General features: G+C 43.6%; 1 protein-coding gene across 3 annotated transcripts in view; it reads left to right on the forward strand.

The window, feature by feature from the left end:
• Positions 1-3,732: 3,732 nt before the first annotated feature.
• Positions 3,733-12,325, forward strand: part of ntn2 (netrin 2) — a 44,546-nt gene continuing 35,953 nt past the window's right edge. The window contains exon 1 of one of the 3 annotated variants that reach the window (XM_085170620.1): positions 3,733-4,039. The gene's annotated coding sequence lies outside the window, so the exon portion shown is untranslated. The other 2 variants (XM_085170621.1, XM_085170623.1) reach the window with 2 other exon arrangements.

Raw genomic sequence — 12,325 nt, forward strand, 5'->3', positions numbered from 1 at the left:
CTATTCTCTGTTTAATATTGCAGTAAGTTGTCATTCAGACTGCTTTGAATGGAAAACTCCGCAATATAGCATGCATATCAGCTAAAATTAGCTAATTAAAAGTGGAAAAGGCATTAAATTATTTATGAGGTCTAGTGGTGTGCAGTAATGGAAGTTTTGAGATGATCCCATGCCAAGTAAAAACCGTGCCAGCGTAGCCTATACTTATACTTCTAACCTAATCTGGCTCAGGCTGGGAGAGCAGCATGTCATCAGGGATGATGATTAATATGTATTCAAATTCTGAACACATTTTAACGACCACAAAATCACTGTGATTTTCACCTTTGAAGCTAAGTCGCAATTCCGTGGCCTACATACTAAACCTAGAAGATAAAAACAAAGGATTGATCCTATCGCGCTGATATTGATGTGATACCAACACCAACACTGGTTGCCTGATACCACACAGGTCATAAAACACAATAAATTTCCAATTATCCTGATTTAGTGTCTTCATGTTTTGCAGAAATTGCAACAATTCTTTCCATTTTTATAAGCATATATTGAACAGCTTGTAATGGAGGAAATACTAGAACACCTACAGTTTTCCTGGAATTGATTGCAGATTTATTAGCCCATTATTTACTATCATATGCTTGACTTCAACCCTTACCATCATCCACTTCCAGCTCACTGCATTACAAATAATTGAGAAAGCATCTCTGTAGCCTTGGGTGGCATTGTTGTAGCTGTACAATTTATTAGCTAATCAGCAAGACAGTGCCAGATTCTGCTGCTCATGAATATCAGGGTGGAATGAAAACCAGAACATGAGCTTTCATTAGAGAGTTTTGACTCTTTCAGTCGTTCTACATCTTCAGAACACACATAGAGTTCAAATGGGAACTCCCAAGCACTTCCAGCTGGCAACACTTTGGGATAATGATGCTGGATTCCACACAAATGAAGGGTCTAAATACCACCAGAGAGGCACCTGAACCACCTCCTTAATGCACAGACATGCATACATGTATGACTTCCAAGTCATAGCTTCTCTCTGTGGGTTAATCACACATGCACTACATACCAAGTGGGAAAGCCAATTTCCCACCGTCATTCCTGACAGTCACTGCTGTCAAATGTAAGCAGCTACCCCCCAAGAAATCCCACATCAAGTCAACAGCATCCCCCCACAGAGCACACATCCTTTGAGTCTTCAGCAGCGCAGATTGGGTTACAGCTGATTCCAAGCTGCGACCTCAAGGTATCCTCATTTAAAAACTCTCTATGGTTGAGTCATCAGTGTGAGCTCGGAAGAGGCCACCTTCGGCGGCGTAATGTCAAAATGATGGATGGGACAATAATACCGGTAGAAGAGCTATTGATAGCTCTCTTTCCTTAATGTTGACATGTTGATATTCACACCCCAAGCACTATGTGTCACATGGGCAAAGAGAGGGCCTGCACTCATGCACACACAGTGGACAAGGACATGATGGTATTATACCCATTAATATCACTTCCGTTCCCACTTAGGTCTTCGGGTCTTGAAGTGACAGCTGAGCCCTGGGCAAGTGAGTGTGCGAGATGTATACCACGATGCCGCCGTCTTGACTTCAGTTGAGCTGGCAGAGGGAAAGTAAACATGTGGGGTTCCCCAAGAGGCTGCTGTTGTAATTGGGGGTGTGCTAAAAGGGGCTCGAGTTGTTTATTTTTTTTTTATTTTTGACCCTAATTGCTCCACATTATTGTTTAACAACAGTTGTGATTGCTGGAAGTATAGATAAGGGGCATAATCTGTTTAAGGTTCTGCTCCATTCACTTCCACGTGAGCTAATTATGCTTAATAATTTAAGTATTTAAAGGTTATATAGACAAATGTGAGCCAACACTTCCTGAGAGACTGAAAACTCAACCAAGCAACAAGCTTTTGGGCTAAAAAATGAAGTTAAAAGGCTTGACGCTAGCTTCAGGAGTAGAATGTTTTTATTTAACTCGCCTGTTTAAACTGTATTAAGGCTTTGAGTGAAACTTGGGTGCTATGTTATCTTGTTCAGCACTACGTTTTGGCTAAGTTATTTCAGAGTGAAAACAGGACATCAACATCCTTGCAACTCGGAAAAATTGGTGGTTTTACTGTGTTTGCATTGGATATTCTCACATTTGGCAACCATTTACAAATAGATGCAATAGTTTTGATTGCAGTTGTCTGAGTTGATGCATGTTTTAGCAATAAGGGACTCATCTCAACTGGTTTTCAGCTGGTTGCATTGTGTATTCTGGTTATATTCCTACGTTGCTATTTCATTTTGCATTTAAATTGACATCCTGTAGCATCTATGTCACTATTTATATAACTGAATCAAGTGTACAAGGTTATTGAGTATGTTGATGGCAACAGATTTGCAGTTTTTGCTTATTTATTGCAGATTCACTCCATTAACACAAACAGATTGCATCTAATTTGAAACCTGAGCTGACTGTGCGTTATCCCCATTTTATTTCCATCTTGATGCATGAAAGTCCATTTGAAGACAGCAACTGACTGCGAGTGGTTGCAGACCTGGATTCTACGGTGGCCCTGAGAGGTCAAATGCACTGCCTAATAGCACACATGTATCTATAGTATTATATGACTGATGCGATTAAAGCACACGTTATCTTATGTCTGTTCCTGCTCACAGTTCAGATGAATCCTCAGCTTCTTTTAAGTGCGCCTGAGTGCAATCCTTCACATGCTTTGGTTTCTGTTTCATCACATCATTGTCTCCCCAAAAGACGTTTTTGTGTTTCATTTTTTCCATTTCCATTGTGTTTCATTCAACTTTTGCTGTGCTTTGTGTGCTTTTGTGGCATATTTTCTATTTGCTGGTGTTTTCTTAAGTTGCTGTACATTAAACCTCTCAGAATCCCGTCTTAGAAACAACCATTTGAAAGGCAACTCGATCCGAAGTTCAAGTACACGTGGTTGAGCTAATTTTAGTCGTGCTGCACTCTCCAACCAATTTGTGTCTGTAGCCTTAAAGGTACTGACACAGTTTAAACACAGTCTAAACATTTACATCCTGTTTTTGCTCAGAAAATTAGCATCCCATTTATTGTCACAGTACAATACACATCCCAGTTATTAACCACTCTGGATAGCTAGAACTAATGTTAGCTGATAGCATCCTTCTTTTTCAAATATGATCATTTCTTTTAACATTCTTGTTTAAAACAAACAAACAAACAAACAAAAACAATTGTAGAAACCAAAATGCCAAACTGAGGGTTTCAAAATATCAGCAAAAAATTGAGTGGGTGACATCACAGTGCCTTTGTGCATCTTTAAAATACAGTCTGTGGGTTCTACAGATATTAAAATGCCAGCGACAGCTCATAAGTTCTGCATGTTAAAAAGTTTCTTATGCCCACATTTCCTTCTATAGGCCAGCAGGGGTGAACTCCTCAGGTCCTTAGTAAACAGTTTCCTATGTCCTATATTTAAATTTAAAGTATTAATAAATGCAACATTATGTTCATTTTTATAAATTAGCATCTTCTTGTGTATCCAGCAGAATGATAAAGCTTTGTGGGGCCTAACCTAGCAAAGATTTCCCCTCTGCTCTTGCTCTGAGGTAATGCAGAGCCGACACTGGGAAATGTTCAGTACTATAGCGCCACCTAAGTGTGAGTTGCGTTCATGTACTTTGGGGCGTGTGGCAGATTTTTTTTTTTTTTTTTAAGGCACAGGTTATTAGTCTGACTGAGTATTACACGGTATTCGCCACAAGAGGGAGGCCCGTCTCCACTGAAAGCCAATTGGGGGTTTCCCCTCTGGATAAGGTAAGCATCTCTCCTTGCGCCCGACAGCAGGGGTGCCAAAAAATGAAGCGAGGAAACAGTCGGAGGCTGACATTTTCTCCAGGGTGTCCGCCACAGGGAACCTAGTGCCGAGAGCCCCCGGGCTTGGAACAGACAGACGGGGTTGTTTTGCAGACACAATCAGCAGACTGATCCAAGTGCAACAACTAAAGGACCGAGGAGAGCTCCCCGCTTGAATCCCATCTGACAGCAAGTGAGTGTGTTGCCTGTTGTTAGTCTTGCTTTCTTTCATTCTGTCTTTAACGCAGTCCAGCCTCTCCCACTTGTAACTGCAGAGATAATCTACCTAGATTACTGGCTGGATGGTGGAGCTCCTTTATTTCACAGGAATGCGTCAAAATTGTCCCCTCTCTCAAATAAAACGCGTGAACATGGACTGTACTGCCCTGTGTAAACAGAAACGCTGGCAGCAAAATGCCCCTGCTTGTTTTTTTTTTCCTTTTAACAAACCAGAGAGTTTGAGTATTTTGTGTTTCAGACAGTTTGTTGGATCAATTGATGAAGGCCTGCTGTGTTTGTGTCAGCTTCTCTCCATTTGCTGCCCTACTTTCTCAAACGTTTAGCACTAAACTCAAGTATTTTAATTCAAAACACTGGAGAATATTTGAAGCGCCTGTATCGATGTTCAATCTGCAAATCAGAGATTTTAATAAGACTGGGATAGAAATGCATCCGAAATATTAAGATTTACAACAAGATCCCATTTAGAAGCTTAACTCTTGGAGTTATTTGGAAAGAGCGCGGAGACAAACCACCTGAGATTAAGAACTAAATTGCTCTTATATAAATAAATAAAGTATTCATCGCTGAACAAAAGGAATCAGATAAACCTTTGTGTTTTAGGTTTTCTGGAAGCAAATCGAAAAATCCCGATATTCTGTCTCCACTGCACGGCTCCCCTGTATGCTTGCCCTTGCTCGTCACTTACTTTCATCAGACTTCATTAATTTTAGCCCACTTTCTGAGCCGTTTTCCCCTTTGTGTTTAAATCCATTAACTGATTTGAGTAATTTCCTTCCCCCCCTCTCTCTCTCCGTGTCTCATTGTGTTCACTGATACTGTTAATTAGTATTGGCTGCAGGTGTGCTCCGTGGGCGTAACGCACGCGCACGCGCACAGGGCTGGGGGTTAATGCCTATTAATTTTAATTATCCGCGGCTTTGAATTCGTGTTTGAACGGTCTTTGTTTGAGATGAATTACTGGATGAAGGCAGCGTGGTTCCGGGCCCGAGCCGGGCCAAGCTGGGCCATGCCGTGCCGTGCTGTGCTGTTCCCCCCAGAGGATGGTACAGTAAATAGCCTACAGGAGGAATGTTGATCAGCTTACAGCGGGCCAGGAGGTTCTCGGGATTTGATCGACCGCGATGCTAATGACCGGCCTATCCACCGGTAGGCAGGCGGCACCTGCAATAACACGGAGAGCAACACGCGAGCTGTCGCCTATAAATTACCTGGAATTATGAAGTGAACTGCGGCCCGTCCTCGCGGTTCTGCCGGGCTGGTTTTACACGTGTAACAAGTTATCCTCTGTGCTTACATTAAATGAACTCTGCCCAGAAGTCCCCACACGGCCTATTTTATTTGGCCGTTTTGTGATAAACGTCAGCGGCTCTAATTGCCGTTACCTACGTCTGAGATACCTGCTTTAATTCTCAAATCCCCGAAAATCCATTTGCTTCCCCAGTACGCCTTTGGGCACGCGCTCCCCAGACGGGCTGTATAAAATTGCCAGCACTCATCACGACAGACCGCATGCTCTTTAAAGTCACATGAAGGCAGTTAATGAGTTAATGCGATGCTGTCATAGCCGAGGGCGCAGGTCCACATTTTCTCTGCCAGAACGAGCCTCTTTTTACACAAGCGCACAACAGGCAGTCCTGGTGTGTTTGATTCCATGTTACTATTATTAATAAAGGGGGGAAAGTCGGTGCCTCGACGCAAATAAATCCCGCGTGTGCTGGACTATTATTGGGATTAATAAGTCACAACATTCTGCATCTGCCTCTTGTTTGTTTGGCCCCCGCTAACCCCTGACTCTGTTTCAACAGGTTCAGCGTTGTGCGCTCATTACGACCTCCATATGGCTGCCTGTGAACACAGCCCCGCACGTAGCGTTTAGAGCAGGCAGCAGAGTAACTGTCGGTCCGTAAAGTGGCGGAGATGTATTTGTTGTAAAAGTGAGACCGTGGAATGAAATCAAATGATATAAGTAGTGTTTTTCTTCGCGCATATTTATTTCTTATATTAATTGGGCGCCTCTTCAAATTACAGGAAAAATGAAACTTAAGTTATCCAAATACTGTGCGCCATTGGATATGCAGATTCTCTCTCTCTCTCACACCCTCACTCTCTCTCTCACCCTCACTCTCTCTCTCGGGTGCGCTCTTTTTCTCTTGGTTTTGGGGGAAATCTGGGTTTGATTTTAACGGGGAGTAGCCTAACCCGGGCTCTCTTTACATATGGATGTACTGGACGCTCTTCAGTCGCTCTGAGCTTCGGACGCGGATGGGTTCGGTGGTTCATCTCTCCTCCTGCCGGTATCTTCTCACTTGTGCTTAACTATTTTTAAAAGGAGACGAACGTGAGAAAGTACGCGTCACTTTTTCCCCTCGTTTGGAGAGGACGGTTTTTGACGGAGCACGAAGCTTGATACTAAGGTGGATCTCTCGCTTGTAGGACGTCTTTTAAAAGTACAAAGTCAGCGGCTCTGACGTCTTGTGACACTGGGGTAAGTTGATAATTTGCGGCTCACCGTGCCTGTTTGTTCCACACACCCGGCGTGTGCGCGTCTTTGCGGAGAGCAGATCTCAATTTTACGCACCGCTTATTTTCCTAGTAAGTGACTCACGGCGCTTGCTGTGACGGGCTGTCCAAACCTGCTATTTGTTTTAAACGCAGGCAATGACTGTTATTACCGCATTACAGACTGAGGTCGTGTAAGTTTCGGGTTGCTGAATCACCGGGACGCGCTGGATCAGAGCGGCGGACATCACGAACAGGTGTCAGCCTCCACGGTTTACACCTGGCCCACGTGTCGCCGCAAAGGAAAAACTACAATGTCAGCCCGTGCCGAGGTGCAAGAGGTGAGCTATATGAAAGCCAGCTTGCATGCATCAGCTTCCAGGTTCGGGCACTGGCGCGTAATCGGTGCATTGGCCGCTTCTAATATTACCCCCTCTTCCGTTCGACGCCACCACGTGCAACTTGTGGTTTAAAAAAAGGGACCTTTATGCATTAAAATGTTTAAATTAAGACACAGTAGCTCGTTTGGAGAAATAACTTGTCTTTATTATTAAAGGTCAGAAAAATCTGTCTAAATCAGGGTTGGCAAACATAATTCCCAGGGGCAAGAATCGGCCGCCCAAGACTCCAATCCGGCCCACTTGATGAAAAATGTGTAGGAGGACATGAATATATGACTTTTAACCGTCCTTTTACAAGTTTTGAAGCCTTTTTTTACTGATCCGGACCTTCCCCATTACCATTCATACTACACCAAAGTAAATAAATAATAGATTTCTATCATTTTAAACATTACTGCTACACAGAATTTAAGCCCAAAGAGTCGTGCTGACAGATTTCATACATTTACTGCAGCAGCATTTCTTTATCATTTAGAAATGCTGTTGAAATTTGACTTTCTTTTTTGAAATTAAAATCTTTATTAAAATCTCTCTGGGTTTAAATGTGTAGTTAAGCTTCTGCACACTGACAGAAAGGGGAGTTTCACTGGTACGGCCCACATAAGATCAAAGTAACGTGTATGTGGTCCGTGATGTAAAATTAATTTGATACCTAAACTCTAAATAGCAAATGATGATAATACATTTTTGCACTTAAGTCCACTTCCTGTCAGAGTGTGATGTGAAACAATAGCCTTGACAATACTGATGAGGTTCACCCTCCCTGAGCTCATCCACTCCTCTGCTCTCAAGCAGGTACAAGCCTGGAAGCGAAAGCGAGAATCCCATACCGATGGCTTATCTTAACTGCTTCAATAGACTTAAAGTATCCCCCTATTGCGCTCTGAAACGGTGTCAGCCACTTGACCTACTTCTCACTCTTGCTGCAAACGCCTGGAATCGGTGCACGACGAGGGCCTCTGAAACCTCGCCGCTCGCCAAGGTCAGAAAGAATGTGAAATGTCAAGTCGAAGCCAGAGGAAAGCAGGGGGAGTTGAATGCATCTGAAGCGAAGGGCTGTTCATCTGGAGTGCAGCCACCGCTTCCCTGTTTTTGCAGATTAATCATCATTATTTAATTGCATCACACCCTGCTTCCATCAGTGACAGAGCGAGGGAGGTAGAGCCAGGAGCAGCTGAAGGCACATGATGTGGAGGCTAATCCAGAGCAACATAGTGCAGATTTTTATTAACTCCTTAAAGTGCGGCTGGATGGAGATGGTTAAAGCTGCAGTAACATAAGCAGACTGTTTTCTTCTGCCTTGAAGAGCAGGATTCCTCTGGATCTTGGCTCCGTCCACCTGAGCGAGTAAAGTCAACACTTCCACTATATTTTTCCTTCTGTGGCTTCAGCAGTTTGACGAGAGTGGGAAAGTAATGCTATATCTGTTTCTCCTAGTCACATACACTGCTCTGTTTTTGCTGTGTGTAACTTCATCCCCCTTGAGTCGAGCATTCGAATAAATGGTGCAGGCTGATTAATTAATAAGGTCTGCTCAACCACGAGCCTGTGGGAGAGGCTATCATTGAACTCACGATGCAGCTGTTTGTCAGGAGCGACCATATCAGACTCTGGTAGCTACAGGGATAAAACACAAGATCCAAGAATTAGAGTTTGATTTCAATCCATGAAGAATTGATATATTATGTTTCCAACCTTGCATTTATATGCAGCCCATGAGCTGAATGTGGTGTGACAGAGTACCCACATTACATGCACTCACTCAGGCAGCATCTGTCTCCACTTCAGAGGTGAGAATAAAGTTGAAATACTATCTTGACTGCTGACTGAATTGCCTGTGTGATATCTCTCTGAGTGACAAATTAGGTGTTTGTACTTGCTTACCTTCTCTGTTAAAATACCCATCATTCATCAGCGTGATACCCAAGATGGCTCTCGCTGTGGGAAGAGGACCCAGAGGCAGAGATTCACATTTTATCCCACCACTTCCTGCACCATGCTAGGCCTGCGTTTGCTAGCTGCAGATTTCATCCAGATGCAGAGTGATGTGTATACATGCGTGTGTGTGAGGTCCACATGTGTATATCTGGCCCCACTTATTTCCTATCAGTATACTTATCTGACTTGGATACACACAGACACATCCATAGTGATGGAAAAGTGTTAGTGCCTTTACACTCTGACCTCTGACCTGTGGGCAACTCCCCCACAGAAATCCCCCTGGGGTGTAGTAACATCGCCCTCGAGGGAGAATGAATAAAGATGGAGAGGAAAGAACAGGAAGAGGTGAAGCAGGCTTGTCTGAGTCACAAGCTTTGGCATCCGATAAAGTGTCTTGTAAATGCGACTTGTTTGTCAAGGAGTGTGTTTAATGAACGCAACCTTCGGAGTATTTCAAGGACTTAATAAAACGATTTGCACCCCCCTTGGAGTTCAAAGTAGGTCCGTGCTTTTGGCTGTGGTGGGGTAGAGGTTGCTCTTATGCAATGGAAAAAAAAAGAGAGAAAAAGAGACCGTTTTTCCTGTTAGGGGGGCTTTTTGGGAAAACCGCGGCTCTGCCTACCGCAGCCAACCTTCAAAGGGTTTTAAAGGAGCGTTCACCTCTCTTCTCCTTAAATCCTTCCATGCCTCTGAACGAGTTACTTCCTCTCATACCCAGAAACGGCTCACCTGCCTCTCAAGCTGCGGTCTGGGTTGTGCTTATGTCCATGGGAAATGTTCCGTAGGGCAGCCCTCCAGTCCAACCGCTTCCTGAAAACACCACACTTTGGGAAGTTCAGCATTTCTCACATGTCTGTATTATCGCTGTAATCCTGCTACTTGATAGCTTTCATCCACTGTTAAAGGAATTTGTTAGTCTGCCCGCCATCGCAGGTCCGAGGATATCATCCATCTTTTTCGCTCTCTCTCTCCCTCAAGCTCATCTTGACAGCACATGTAGGGGAAATATTTGTTGTATTTGAAAACAGATCACAGCGTGACATAGGTGGCTATAAATTTTTGGACGCCGGTCCTTGTACCCCAAACTCGTTTACCCTGTCAGCTAAAAATCCAGAAGAAAAGTTTTTCCTCGTGGGAGCTTCATGGAGATTTTTTTTTTCAAGGAAATAGTTCCACATCCTGTAACGCAACATACTTATGTTCAGAATTATCCATGATCCATTTGGCTGTGACTCAAATAGATTCTGAGTTTGTGACTGCTAACTCAGATACTTTATTTTGCAGTGTCATTTAAGGTTCATCTTCCTGTAGGATTTAGTCTTAAAATCAGTTATTTTACCACAGATGTTTGGTTTCTGTCACTGACTAAATGTTTTTTTAAAAAAGAAGGTCAAAACTAAAAAATAAATTTAAATGCATCATATTTTATTATATATTTTTTAACTGTAGAGCTCATACTCGTCTTCACCCTACTTATTGTGTTTTCTTCTCGCTTTTTATGAGTGCAGTCACATTTGAAAGTGCAGCAGAAAACACATGAGTCGGATGTGTGGAGGCTCTAAGTTGGAAAAACAACTAAAACCAAAGGTCTTGTGTATTCATTTGATGTGTATTTTTGCCTGTTTCTGTTCTCACAGTTTAACCCTCTTTAATCCCGTGTAAATTCATGAGTAATGCCTAAAACTTTCTGCCTGCTCATGTCCTCTCCACTCCCTTACGCTTCTCGTTTTCTCACCGAGAGCAGGCTCACCTCACTGAACCCTCTTTTTAACAGACAAAAATATACAACAAGGTGTCCTATCAGCAATTTTCGTGACTTTTTGCACTAAATACAAAGATCAGCAGCTCAGTACAGCTTCCCGTACAGAGTCTGTGAGAGCCGTCTTAACTTCTCTGTCTGTCGTCTCTCCTCCTGTTTGGTTCTGGATCAGGTTCTGTTGATTTAAAGAACTGCTGTCAGACTCGGGGCCGGCGGTGTGGGCTGGGCCAGAGAAGCTGCTGCATTCCTCTGCTGGGCGTTCAGGGTTTCTCCCTGCGGTGTCTCTTTCTGTCAGATAGAAAGGTAGAGAATTTTTTTTTTCACTTGGATGTTTTATGATCCTCTGTGGATCTGCCTGCTGCGTCTCGAGCCACACAGACACTTTGAAACGGCTTTGTGTTATCCCAGAAACAGCCTGTACTATCTCATGGACTCGGGTTTAGCTACAGGAGTTTGATATAGCAGTAAGGTGATGGTGAGTAGTTTTGAAGGTTGGAATTGGAGGATTTGTCACATCATACACACACACACACACACACACACACACACCCTCTGAGGAGACATAAGCAGGCTTTAAAAATTTGTTAGTGATCCCTGTGCTAATGACGCCCTCAGCTGTGAGAGGTTACACCCCTCTTTCCTCAGCCCTCCCCCTGCCTCTTCAGTGCCTAATGAATGGTAGTGACTTTCCTTCACCCTCACGTACGTACACACAAACACACACACACAAATGGTAGGATCTTCATGACCGTGGAGACGGACATCATTAAGTGGGATTCAGGCTGATAATATCTGACCCCTGTTACCTGAAACCTGTCAGTCATGTTGATTGGTCTGGACAAGTTTGTTTACCTTTCAGATGTGTGTGTGTTTGTCTGTGGGTGGACAGAGTGGACAGAGGCAAAGTGGACAGGGATGTGATTCATGATTAATCAGAACTGTCATTTATGGCCGGTTCTGTTTTCTCAAATATATAAATTTATGTTATTCTCTCATAAATGGCATCAATTAATAATTTATAGGTGTGGCACAAAAGCTAAAATAAACCTTGTGAAACGTGACTACGTCCTGATATCCGAAAGAGAACACTAGTAGTTGATAAATGGATAAGACTGAGGGGATGGAGTAGATGTAGGGGATTCCTGTTGCTTTCCTGTTCAGCGGTGTAATATTCATACAGTGTATCTTTCCATGCTGATAATGAGAATGGAGGTAGCCCTGTTGTTAGCCTATTAAAAATCCCATCATGATTCCGGGCAGCCGGTAATAACCCCATTAGGGATTACTATACAGCAGGCTGGAGGGTTAGCAGGGTACCAATTTGGACCCCAGCTTGCTGTCATCTGAGACGGTCGTCGCAGAAGGCCTCCATTCAGTCCCACTTTGAGTGCAGCCAGCACACCGTCGCTCCAGAACAGCAGGAACGGCTCCCAGTTGGGATACAAAGTGGCTCAGCTGGTCCCTCTCCTATCCTCACCTCCCCTGGCGCCCTCCTCTTCACCCAAGCCAAATAAAGCCTCTCAGCCACTTCTGTTTTCCTAATCTGTGAACTCTGACAGAGGCGCCCACGCTTGAAAGAGAGACAACTCAACATGGGATGATCTCCCGGTGACAGCGAGAAGCTGAAAAAACGTTC

Source organism: Neolamprologus multifasciatus, chromosome 8 (genome assembly GCF_963576455.1).
Source record: "Neolamprologus multifasciatus chromosome 8, fNeoMul1.2, whole genome shotgun sequence".
In the NCBI taxonomy this organism is placed as follows: Eukaryota; Metazoa; Chordata; class Actinopteri; order Cichliformes; family Cichlidae; genus Neolamprologus; species Neolamprologus multifasciatus.